The sequence below is a fragment of the Aristolochia californica genome, unplaced genomic scaffold, assembly GCF_029961685.1.
Source record: "Aristolochia californica isolate CCGP_79_NKW_82.1479 unplaced genomic scaffold, dmAriCali1.0.hap1 SCAF_14, whole genome shotgun sequence".
Lineage (NCBI taxonomy): Eukaryota > Viridiplantae > Streptophyta > Magnoliopsida > Piperales > Aristolochiaceae > Aristolochia > Aristolochia californica.
In genome coordinates, this window is record NW_027181815.1 from 8,619,979 (window position 1) to 8,631,383 (window position 11,405).

The 11,405-nt window shown below is 38.2% G+C and overlaps 1 long non-coding RNA gene and 1 pseudogene across 1 annotated transcript; both read right to left on the minus strand.

The window, feature by feature from the left end:
• Positions 1-991: 991 nt before the first annotated feature.
• LOC137950612 (uncharacterized) lies at positions 992-10,740 on the minus strand. Its single transcript, XR_011111978.1, has 3 exons — positions 10,584-10,740; positions 1,434-1,656; positions 992-1,323 (listed from the first exon to the last, which is right to left on the minus strand). It is a non-coding gene; the product is annotated as an uncharacterized lncRNA (long non-coding RNA).
• Positions 7,398-10,515, minus strand: LOC137950110 (pentatricopeptide repeat-containing protein At4g04370-like; annotated as a pseudogene).
• Positions 10,741-11,405: the final 665 nt, after the last annotated feature.

The window sequence follows — 11,405 nt, forward strand, 5'->3', positions numbered from 1 at the left end:
TTAGAGTAACACAATCTTCTAAAGAAAAATATAGTAATGTGAGTGTTGCAGAAACTACACAAATAGAAATGCAGCAAAATTTAGCCCTAAAGTTTGAAAGTTTGGAACTATTATTAGGGCACTTAACTTCAGAAATTTAGAGCCAAGGACATGTTGTACAGTCCAAGGCAAGAACAGTATCTTTCTGGAAATGTAAGTGGATCTATGATTGGTCACTAGCATCAAAGATTCCTGGCATTATTTTATCCTGGTTTCTTTCAAGGACCTGGCACCATCACTCAGGGGATTCTATATCAAATAAACTTAAGACTGAAGAAGCAAATAAGCAGCAGACCCATCTTTTTTTGATAAAGATGTAATTCATTAAAAAGGTAAAAAATTACAAAGAGATAGCAACAAGAATCTTGTCTTGCCTTGGTCATAACTCTTGTCTTTTTCTAATAAATTACATCGGTTACCAAAAAATAAAAGTTAAGAAAAAAGATGAGTCTCACAATTTTGACAATAGCTGGAATTTCTGGTTTCGAAGGAGTTATTTAAGATCATTCCGGTAATCAACTCTTCACTTATGCTGGCCCTCTTGGTATATCTGACTCTATGTCTACAGAGTTGGTCTCCGCGTCTTCAGAGATAAATGCAGTGGGCCTCTTCATATTGAAGGTGACTCAAAAATGGTTATAGGCTGGTGTGAGAATGCATCCTCTCCCCTGTGGAGGCATTGGGATACCTCAATTGTTTCTTGTATTTGGACTCACATTCCGAGATCCGCAAATTCGGCAAGAGATGTGCTTGCCAGGCAGAGAGCTACCCTACAATCGCTGATTGTAAGGGACATGCTCCCCAAATTTTTTAAATTCTCTTGTTTTATTAATACATATTTTTCAAAAGAAAAAAACAATTTTGACAATAGCTTGGATCACCAAAAGTAGTTCACATTATTTTGCCTAATCAATTAGTTCTCTGCATTCGCATACTGAACCTAAAACCACTAAATAAGCTTTAACTAAAATTTAAAGAGGTATCTCTTATATAAGTTGGTTTAAAGCAGTTGCCAAATCTGAAAAATAGCATTCCAAATATCTGAGAGCATTTCTAATTGATATGGACTAGAAGTCACAAGTTACCAAATGATATGATGGTGGGACGACATAAAACTCATGCAAAGCATATAATGATTTGACAGATTTCAACTTTTTGCACCTCAGAATCCTAGAAGTAGAACCAAGTTCAATAGAAATAACTGCAAAGAAGCACATAAGAGTGAGGCACCTCGACTCACACAGGCAATGGAATACAAGGCAGAATCCAAAGCTTAGTGAAGATCTGCACAACCAAGATCACATAAAACACCTAACGTTAACTCAAAACCTTGATTAGTTGAAACAACTTAGTTAATCATTATTTCTAAGCCACATTCAGTGAATCAGACATACCTCTGGATGCAAAGAAGCCACTTGTCTTCTTCTAAATGTTTAATGCTGCTTGGTCATGTTGATGAGAAATTCCTCTCTTGTGCTAATGGAATTGTTTTATGTAATAAAGAGAAAAATCCATGCCCAGATCCAGTGTCATTTGCTATTTCCATGATGTAGTAGTTGATCGTCTTGTAGAGAATATGTCTTAATGTATCAGTCAAAACTGAATGGCACGACCAGCCTGCAAGAACCACATGCAAGAAGTTAAAACAAACAGTAGGCAAGTATGATACTAGTCTAAACTCTAGATTAGAAATATCTAATAGGATTTACTGATACTGACACCAGTAACATAAATATTTTATTTTCTAAGCATGAGAATAACAAACAACTCACCAACCTGATAAACTATAAGCATGCCTCCAAATCACATTTTTGACATGAGTTTCCTAAAATTAATAAATAGTAGTAGCATATATGTGAAATGAAGAAATAAAGAAGATTGAGAGAAGAGTGGAAGAGGAAAAGGGAGAAGAAGCTGCTGGAAAAGAGAGCCAGAGATTTCTCTCGTTAGGGGTGAGAATTTGACCCTTATCCTTTTATTCACTTAAGTGACCATGAGGGACAAATGACCAATCTACCCTCGTACACTTAACTACTTATGATATGAAAATTGAATCATAGAGACATCTAAATATGTTGAGTAAGATAGTACCCTCACTAGTACATACAAATCATGTAAAAAGACCAAATTGCCCTTTATACTATTTTCTAACACTCTCCTTCAAGTTGGAGCATAGATGTCTAGAAGCTCCAGCTAGTTACAAAATGCCCCAAATTCATGTTTACCCAATGCTTTAGTGAACATATCACCGACTTAATCATCAAACTGAACATAGGAGGTAACAACTTTCTTCCTCATCTTTGCATCTCGAATAAGTGGTTGTCAACTTTTATATGTTTGGTCTTCTCGTGAAACATTGGAGTCCCAACAATGAATATAGTTGCCTGATTATTATAATACATGCTTATAGGTTGCACTCTGTAGATTCAACTCTTGAACAACTGATCTCACCCACATCAACTCACTGACAGTATGAGTCATAGCTCTATACTCAACTTCTGTACTATAACGGGCCACAATGTTCTGCTTCTTGCTCTTCCAACTAATCAAAGTTCCTCCTACAAACAGACAATAGCCAATGGTGAATTTTTTGTCAAGTTTAGAGCTAGTATAATATGCATCTGAAAAGGATTTTATCTTCAAGTGACCATGAGTTTTAAAAAATAACCTTTCCAACTGACCCTTTTAAATACCGTAATATTCTTTGTGCATACTCCAAATGTACCTTGCATGGATGCTCCATGAATTGGTTGACCACAATCACAAAAAAGGACTGTGGCATAAATCAGTTTCCCCACTACTCCATGAAAAATTGGTTTATCCTTGAGTTCATCACTACTTTCATCATGAAGATCGTGACCGACTTCCATAGGTGTCTCCACTAGTTTTACGCCTAATAGACCATATTCCTATAACATACATCCTTTGTGTTAATACAAGTCCTACCTTGCTTCAAGCAACTTCAATTCTAAGGAAATATTTTAAAGAACCCAGATCTATGATCTGGAAATGTATATCGAGGTACTCCTTTACCTCTTTAATGCCCTCCATATCATTTCCTGACAAAATAATATCATCCACATATACTAGTAGTACCACAACTCAAGAAGGCCGCTTCATCACAAAGAGAGAGTGATCACAATGGCTTCGAGAGAATCCAAAGGACATGACTACCTGGTTGAGCTTCTCAAATCACGCCTTAGAGCTCTGTTTAAGACCATATATTGTTTTTTTTAGTCTACACACCTTTCCTGTCTCCCCCTGAGCAACATACCCAAGAGGTTGATCCATATAGACCTGTCCTTTTAAATCACCATATAAGAAGGCATTTTTAGTGTCTAGTTGGAAGAGTGGCCAACCCTAGTTAACTACAATAGATACCAGAACACGAATAGAAGTCAGCTTGGCTACCAATGAGAAAGTCTCGGAAACATTAATACCGTAGGTTTGAGTATATCTCTTGGCAATCAATCGAGTTTTATAACTCTCCATGGAACCATCTACTCTATATTTCATAGTGTATTGCCAACGACATCCAACAACTGTAGCACCTACAAGCATATAACACAACCCATGTACATTTGATGCATAAAGCCTCTATCTCAATATCCATTGCCTGCTTCCAATGAGGAGATGAGAGAGCATCCTGCACAGAAGAAGGAATGGTGCAGGAAGACAAAGAAAAAACAAACTATTTATACCGGTTAGACAAGGAATCAAATGACACATAAATGGACAACGGATGTCAACTTGATTTATGGATACCTTTACGAAGAGCAATGGGGAGATGTAGATCAGTTACCTTAGGATCTATAGGCCAAGAGGATTTTGGAACAAGCAAGAGAGAAAGAACTTTAGCTCAGTGCTGAGTGGGTTGCCTTTGTTGATATCCTTGCAAGGGCTTTACTGTAGAAATAGCCTGTGAGGGACTGGGAATATCCTCCATAGGAGCAGGAGCAACAAGACCGGGACATGTGAAAAGCTACATAGCATCCGTAGTAGATTAAGAGAAGATAGGAACATCTTCATAAAATTTCACATCAACAGATACAAATGTCTTCTTAATGAAGGGACAAAACATTTGTATCCCGTTCATGTCCAAGAGTACTTTTGAAATGCATGAGGAGACAGTTTATCTATAAAGGGACCAAATACATTAGCAAAAAAACACACCTAAATGCGAGGGGAAAGAAGAAACAAAATAGTAGATGGATTCAACACTTGGATTGGAATTTTACCCACAAGAACTAATGGGTCTTGTTGATAAAAAAACAAACATGAGTACTGCATCACCCCAATACAATTTGAGAACATTCATATGAATAAGCATCGTGCGTGCACCTTCTACGAGAAGACGATTTTTACTTTCAGCTACTCCATTCTATTGTGGAGTAAATATACATGACGACTGATGAATGATGCCATGACTTTGATAGAAATTATCAAAAAAATTTCATTAACTACAATCCATTGTCAATATGAAAACGAAAAAGAAACATTAAACTAGGTTTTGATTTTATTACAAAAGTTTTGAAATACATCAAATACTTTTGATTTCTCCCAAAGGAGATATACCTAGATAGTAAGACTAAAGTCATCAATAAACGAAACAACATACTTATAACCAAAGATACTCAACACAGGACAAGGTGGGATACATTTTAACGAACAACCTCAAACAAACTACTACTATTTGTTTGGCTTAAAGAGAGCGTAGTCCGATGATGCTTGCCCAACCGACATGAGTCATATTGAAATGACATACTTGAAGTAAAAGCGGGAAATAGTTGAACCAACTTCGCTAGGGAAGGATTTCCAAAACATAAGTGCCACTTGAAGGGTGAGATTGCAACATCAAAAGCAGGTGAAGGAGGTTGTGGATGGCCTTCAAGGTGATATAGTCCGCCTCTCTCATATGTGGAACCAATCATTCTCCTCGTCCTGAGATCTTGAAACACACAACGAGAAGGATAGAAAGTTACTGAACAATTCATAAATTTTGTAAGTTGACTTACTGACAACAAATTAAGCGGGAATTTAGGAACAAACAACACATATTGAGGTGACATGAATGGAAAGGAGACAATATTGCCCACTCCCTAGACTGAAGACATTGACCCATCAACAAGTGTGACATGTTTAACAAATGAAGACTCCTTAAGGATAACATACCTGACCTATGAGTGAAGGCTTCTGAGTCAATAACCTAGGTGGATGAAGCACGCATGTGTAAGGCTGAAGTACCTGAACTAGCAAGAGTAGTTGAGGGAAGTGTAGGTTGAGTTATAGATGTTGAGGAAGATGCCACGGTCAACTAAGTAATATGTTGGGCAAGTTGTTGTAATTCATCATATGCACCTAGTAGAATACCTACCACATATCTAGTAGAGGCCTCAGTGTTGTCATGAACTAGGGAATTTGCCCAAGCAAGCTTACCAAACTTAGTCCAATACTTATCAAAAGTGATTCATACAACCACGATAAATACACTTCCTTTCACTCTTATCATTATCTTGGCCTTGTCCTCTACCGGAGCCATCTCTGTCTCTACCTCTAGTGTTACCACTGTGAGCTATGACAGACTCTGAATGATTTAGAGAGTGCAGATGTGTCAACACCTTTAAGCTCTTGGCTATAATAGTTGTCCTCCTATTAAAGGTAATAGAAAGTGATGGGGCATCATCTGAAACAAGTGACTAGGCCCTGACTGCATTAAAATATAGTCATGATCCATCCAAAAATTTCACAACATGTAACTACCCCTGCTGCTTTCAGAGTTCCTTTTCATTAGTAGTTAAGAATGAAAGATGTTGATTTCTTACAAAATGCCTAGTAATTCACTGCATTAATTTGTAACAAATCTTTCACCTTGCCCTAAGGCTGAACAACTTAGCATACAAACTATAAACTCGAGATAGATTACTTTTCTATGCATATAGTGCTTCTAGAGATATCCACATTTCCTTGGCAATCTCACAATTCATAATTTGATTCTTTAACCTAGAATCAATTCTATTAAGTAACAGGGTCATGACCTGACTACCCTCTGCTTCCCAATCATCAATAAGGGGCACTAGTGGATCATCCCTAATAAACTTCGACTTCCATTTGGCTTTGAGAGAGATACGAATTGATTTGGACCAACTAAGGTAATTTAATCCATTTAACCTCGATGTGGTAATCAAGATCCTATACTTACCATCAAAACCTCCATATTATTTTGAAGGGATGATTATTTCACTAGAAACAGCCATAAGCATAAATAATAGCCAAAAGAACCAACCACAGGCTTCACAAAGACGAGATGCCTCTGCAGACTAGGGAGGCCCCACTTCACAAAACTAGGGTTGCATCAATCACACATATATGCACCAATAACATAGAACATCCATGAAATTCATTCCATTCCAACCTTATACTGCCAAAAATATTACAAAATAGGCAATAGAAACCATCAACCTTAGGGTTATGGCAGAGAAAGAACTCAAAAAATCAATTTTTTTACACCTAGTCAATATCAAACCTCGAAATCCCCTTTCTTGCGAAGGCGCTGTATTCAAGGTCATGGGTTTGAAACAAGGACCCTACTACTTTGATACCATGTGAATTGATAAAATAAAGAATATTGTGAGAAGAGAGGAATATGAAAAAGGGAGAAGAAGCTGCTGGAAAAGAGAGGCAGAGAGCTCTCTCATTAGGGGGTGAGAATTTGACTCCTTATCTTTTTATTCACTTAAGTGACCATGAGGGACAATGACACATATACCCCTCTTACACTTAACTATTTATAACATGAAAATTGAATCATAGAGGCGTCTGAACATGCTGAGTAAGATAGTATGCTCACTAGTAAATACAGACCATGCAAAAAGACCAAACTGCCCCTCATACAATTTCTAACAATATAATTTGGCATGTCATAGGATGAGAGACTTTATACAGTCAATTTCACACACACACACACATACACACACACATATATATTAAAAATTCCTAAAAAATAACAAGTGATTAGTATGTCCTTTTTTTTCTCATTTTGTGGCAGTCTTAGCCACCTGAACTGTCTACAAACTGATGGATATGACGAGACCAATGAAATGTTAAGACTTCATTTTATCAAATGACTATAATTAATCAATCAAAGATTTTTCTAGGAAGCAATTCTAGTCATACCACTGAGTCCATCAATTACAGAAAAAGTTGTTGATTTCCTTGACACTACCAACAAGTTGAGTAACAAAACAACTTACCTTTCTTCCCAGATTGGGACTCCTCTCGATAAGACTTCATTAAAGAGGATCTACTGCCAAAGGACTATTTTGATCCTTCCAAATAGAACCAAACATATCCCAAGAGAACTATTCCAAGCCAAACACTCCAAGGAAAACCTTTAGGACCTCATTTAGTTTGATGCAAATGCAACCAAGCCTTTTATGACCCAACACTATTTTGTTCTCATTTATCTCCATATTGATCCACCATCCACAGATTGCATATCTATGCAACAACAAAAACATGAGCGGCTGAACAATCTCTGTCATCAAGACTATATTATGCTGCCATTCCAAGTAGCTATATACACTTGCGATTACTGGACGCAGCCATTTAAGTCCTCCATATTACTTTATGGGCCCCCATGCATCATGTTTCCAAACCATGAGTATCATCCAAGCATCCAAATAGGTGAAGAATATAAACCAAGATCATATACAATTCTCCATCACAATTCTGTTGATCTCTAGTCACGGACTTAAAAATGAAATATATCTCATCAATAAAGCCCATATAACTATGAGGTGACATAAAACCACAAATGTAACATCCTCTGGCTTAATCCCCTATGTGTGTGTTTCTTGTGAGTTTTAAAAGATTTAGTGGCTCATTGCAACAAGTGGGCTATATCCTGAAACCGTGGTGTTCCAAGAGATCAAATCTCCAATCTCCATGGTACCAGAGACTTTCCAAAAATCTCTTGTCCTCCTGAATTTACCATGCGTATCAACCACAGCATTCCATGCACGCACATCCAAAACAAGAGAGACCCAGATAACATGGCCAGGAATACATAGACCCTGCACTAAAGCTTCTCCACCAGCACAATTGCTAAAAACGCCCTGAACATCATTATAGACTTGACTTATTTCGTGTCCCATCAATTTGACCACCTTAGAAGCAGCATCTCTGTTTCCAATCTGTGAAAATGCAGTGATTGTTGTGTTCCATGAGAAATCATCCCCGATCACCATATTAGATAAGACGTCTCTCAAATCATCCTTGAATGAAGATTTAGAATACGTGCCAGCCACGGCACTTCTTATAGAGCTATCTGATAACACAACCCTACGCAGAATAGGAAAATGTATTTGTTTCATGGACTTAAGAACTACTATATCAACACTTCTTAAGACAACCAACAAGGTAACTGAGCTGGGACTCAACCTACTTTCGTGCATCTGAGAGGTCAATGTTAAAGACCCAGCACTAGACTTACAATTCAAATACGCCAACCAAAATAAAGCACAAGACTTTGAATCCTGAACTTTCATACTGCAGAACAATTTGCAAGCTCGGTCTACGCTACTGCACTTCATGTAAAGGTTTACTACTGCATTTCCTACAACCATGTCGAAGAGAGCAAAGCCAGTTTTAATAATACAAGAGAAAACATGCTCCCCCGTCTCAATAGATCGCAGATCAGCACAGGCCCCCAGGATTGTAGAAAAACTGAATCGGTTGGGAACAAAACCCATGTTATACTCCTGAATAAAAAGCTCAAGTGTTCTCTCAGGTTGCTTATTCCATAAATACCCAGAAAGCATCACATTAACTGTGACCAAATTATGTGGGCAATCAGCTGAGGAGAATAACCTCAAACAGGTGTGCATATGGCCACAATTTGCGTACATGTCAAGAAGCGATATCAAAACGAAATCACACAATTTAATCCCAATTGTCAAAGCTAAAGTATGGATTTGCTTCCCTTCAACTAATGCCCTCAGACGTGAACACGCGTTTATCACAGTTGCAACTAAATAATGATCCAAACTTAGTCCATCTTTTCTATAAGCACAGAAGTGCTTAAGAGCTTCTCTAAATTGATGGTTCCAGACATGGTTCCTGACAATAGTCATCCGTGAGTCTTGATCCTGTGACGGCATCTTAAAAAGTAACAAATATGCATCCTTCATTATATTACATCTAATGTAGATAGAGATCAAAGCATCACTTACAGGAAGATAAGATTCATAACCAGTTCTCAGAATATGGCCATGAATCTGTGTGCCCTCATCTTTAGAGCAGCACATATTAAGAATACTTACCAGAGCTTCTTGTTTAAAATTCAAGGCAGAGGCAATTAACTGCCTAGTTAAAACGACAGCTTCTCTTCTGCAACCCTGCAGGTAGCATCTTGAAATGACAAAAGAAAATAAAACCGCATCAGGTTTTTCTACGGTATTAAAAAGTTTGTGCATAAAGACTACCTCTCCAACCTTTCCGAGCGACCTAAGAAACCTCAAGATAATAGTCCTATCCCAGTCCAAACCGGTTTTGATGGAGTATAAAAAAATGTTTTTACAAAAACTAATCCTGTCAAGTGCAGATCCCACACTCATGGCTATTCTGATTGTCACCAAATCCATCACTAAGCCCGTGCGACACATCTCCAAACAGTTTACTATCGCGTCTTTCAGAAACCCATGATGTACAAACCCAGAAATCATAGTATTCCAACAAACCGAGTTCTTCCTTCTTGTTTCATTAAACACTTGACATGAATAATATATGGAACCACATTTGGCGTACATGTCGACGAGGCCTATCTCTACAAAACCATCAGACGCAAAACCTGATTTAGTACTGAAACCATGAATTTGGAGGCCAAATTCTAGAACTCCAGACGCCGAACAAGCCTTGAGAACTGAAGCAATCATAAAATTGTTTGGCTTTAACTCAGACACATGTGCTAGCTTGAACAACCGAAAGGCTTCCAAATCGAAACCGTGCCTGACAAAGCCCGAAAGTACAGTAGACCAAGAAACCAAATCCCTGTCAGAAATTTCATCAAACAGGTGGCTGTACTCTGTGGACGAACCCAATTTTACATACATATCCAACAGAACATTAGACAGTAAACGGTCTCTTCCAAATCCCAACTTGATGAAATGAACATGAACTACTCTACCCAATACAATGTCATTGATTTTGATGCATTTTTTCAACAAGCTCACATAGAAAGAAATCCCCGGTAGGGAGGGAAACAGGTTTTCTGGGGGACCAATTATTTTTAACACATCCGCCATATTCGCCTCTCTACAACAAGAGCGTTTTTCGCTGATTTTTCGTCTAAGAAAATTGAAGAACGACAGACTACTGGGTCTGTCGATATGAACGTGTCTGAGATGAGAAATAATCGGGACGAAATTGAAACGGTGGCGGGAATCGAGCAAAGCAGCTCTTCTTAACATAACAAGAACGAAAATAATGATAGAAACTCATCAAACACTAGAAAGAGCTTGGTAGTAAGAAGGCCGGATAGCTCGAACCTGCAATGGCGGCCCTGGGCTCTCAAGCATCAAGTAGTCCACGTTAGTAAAGATGGTCAGGAGGCATGTTCGTAAGATGTAGGTGTGGCAGAAGCCGATTGTGACAGAGCGAGCAGCGAATCCCATGTCGCGGTCACTAGGGCTCAATTTGAGCGGAATTAAGTTCATCCGAAGACCCCGCCAGTGATGGGTAGTCTACCCAAGTTCTGATCTAACTCGGTTTTTGAGGTGCCTGAGTCATGGAAACACTGTGCCTTGCAAAAGATGAGCAAGCCAAAACACCAGATGGAGAGAACTGGATTTTTAGTGTAAGTAACAACCAGATGCAGAGAACTGGAATTTTAGTGTAAGTATAGTAAAAATTTGCAAGAGAATTGAATGTAGTGAATCTACCATAAGAGGAGGGTTGATCCAATACGAAAAATCATCTAACGTGAAATATGCAAAACTGATCATGATCGGACAACTGATAATTATTTCGTATGTTTTGCACCAAATATTTTTTTTTATTGGATCAGTTAGTATCCCCCGGAGGTCATAGATGAGTTGTTCCCGTTTTGCCATACCCACAATGACTCCATGGACTATGAGTCTTTGGGATCAAATCTTATCTAGAACATCTCTGTCCCCCATTGTCTTCATTTGGAGATCTTTTGGCTTGCTGTATTTGCATTTGACATCAAAATTAGAGTCTTTAGTCACGGTTCCTTGGCAGTAAGAACAGTTGTTTATAAGATATCTGCCTTCTGTTAACTCGGGAATAGACTACCACTTGCTTGAGTAGCTTTGTTTCTAACTCAATTGAACAAGATTCCACACAGA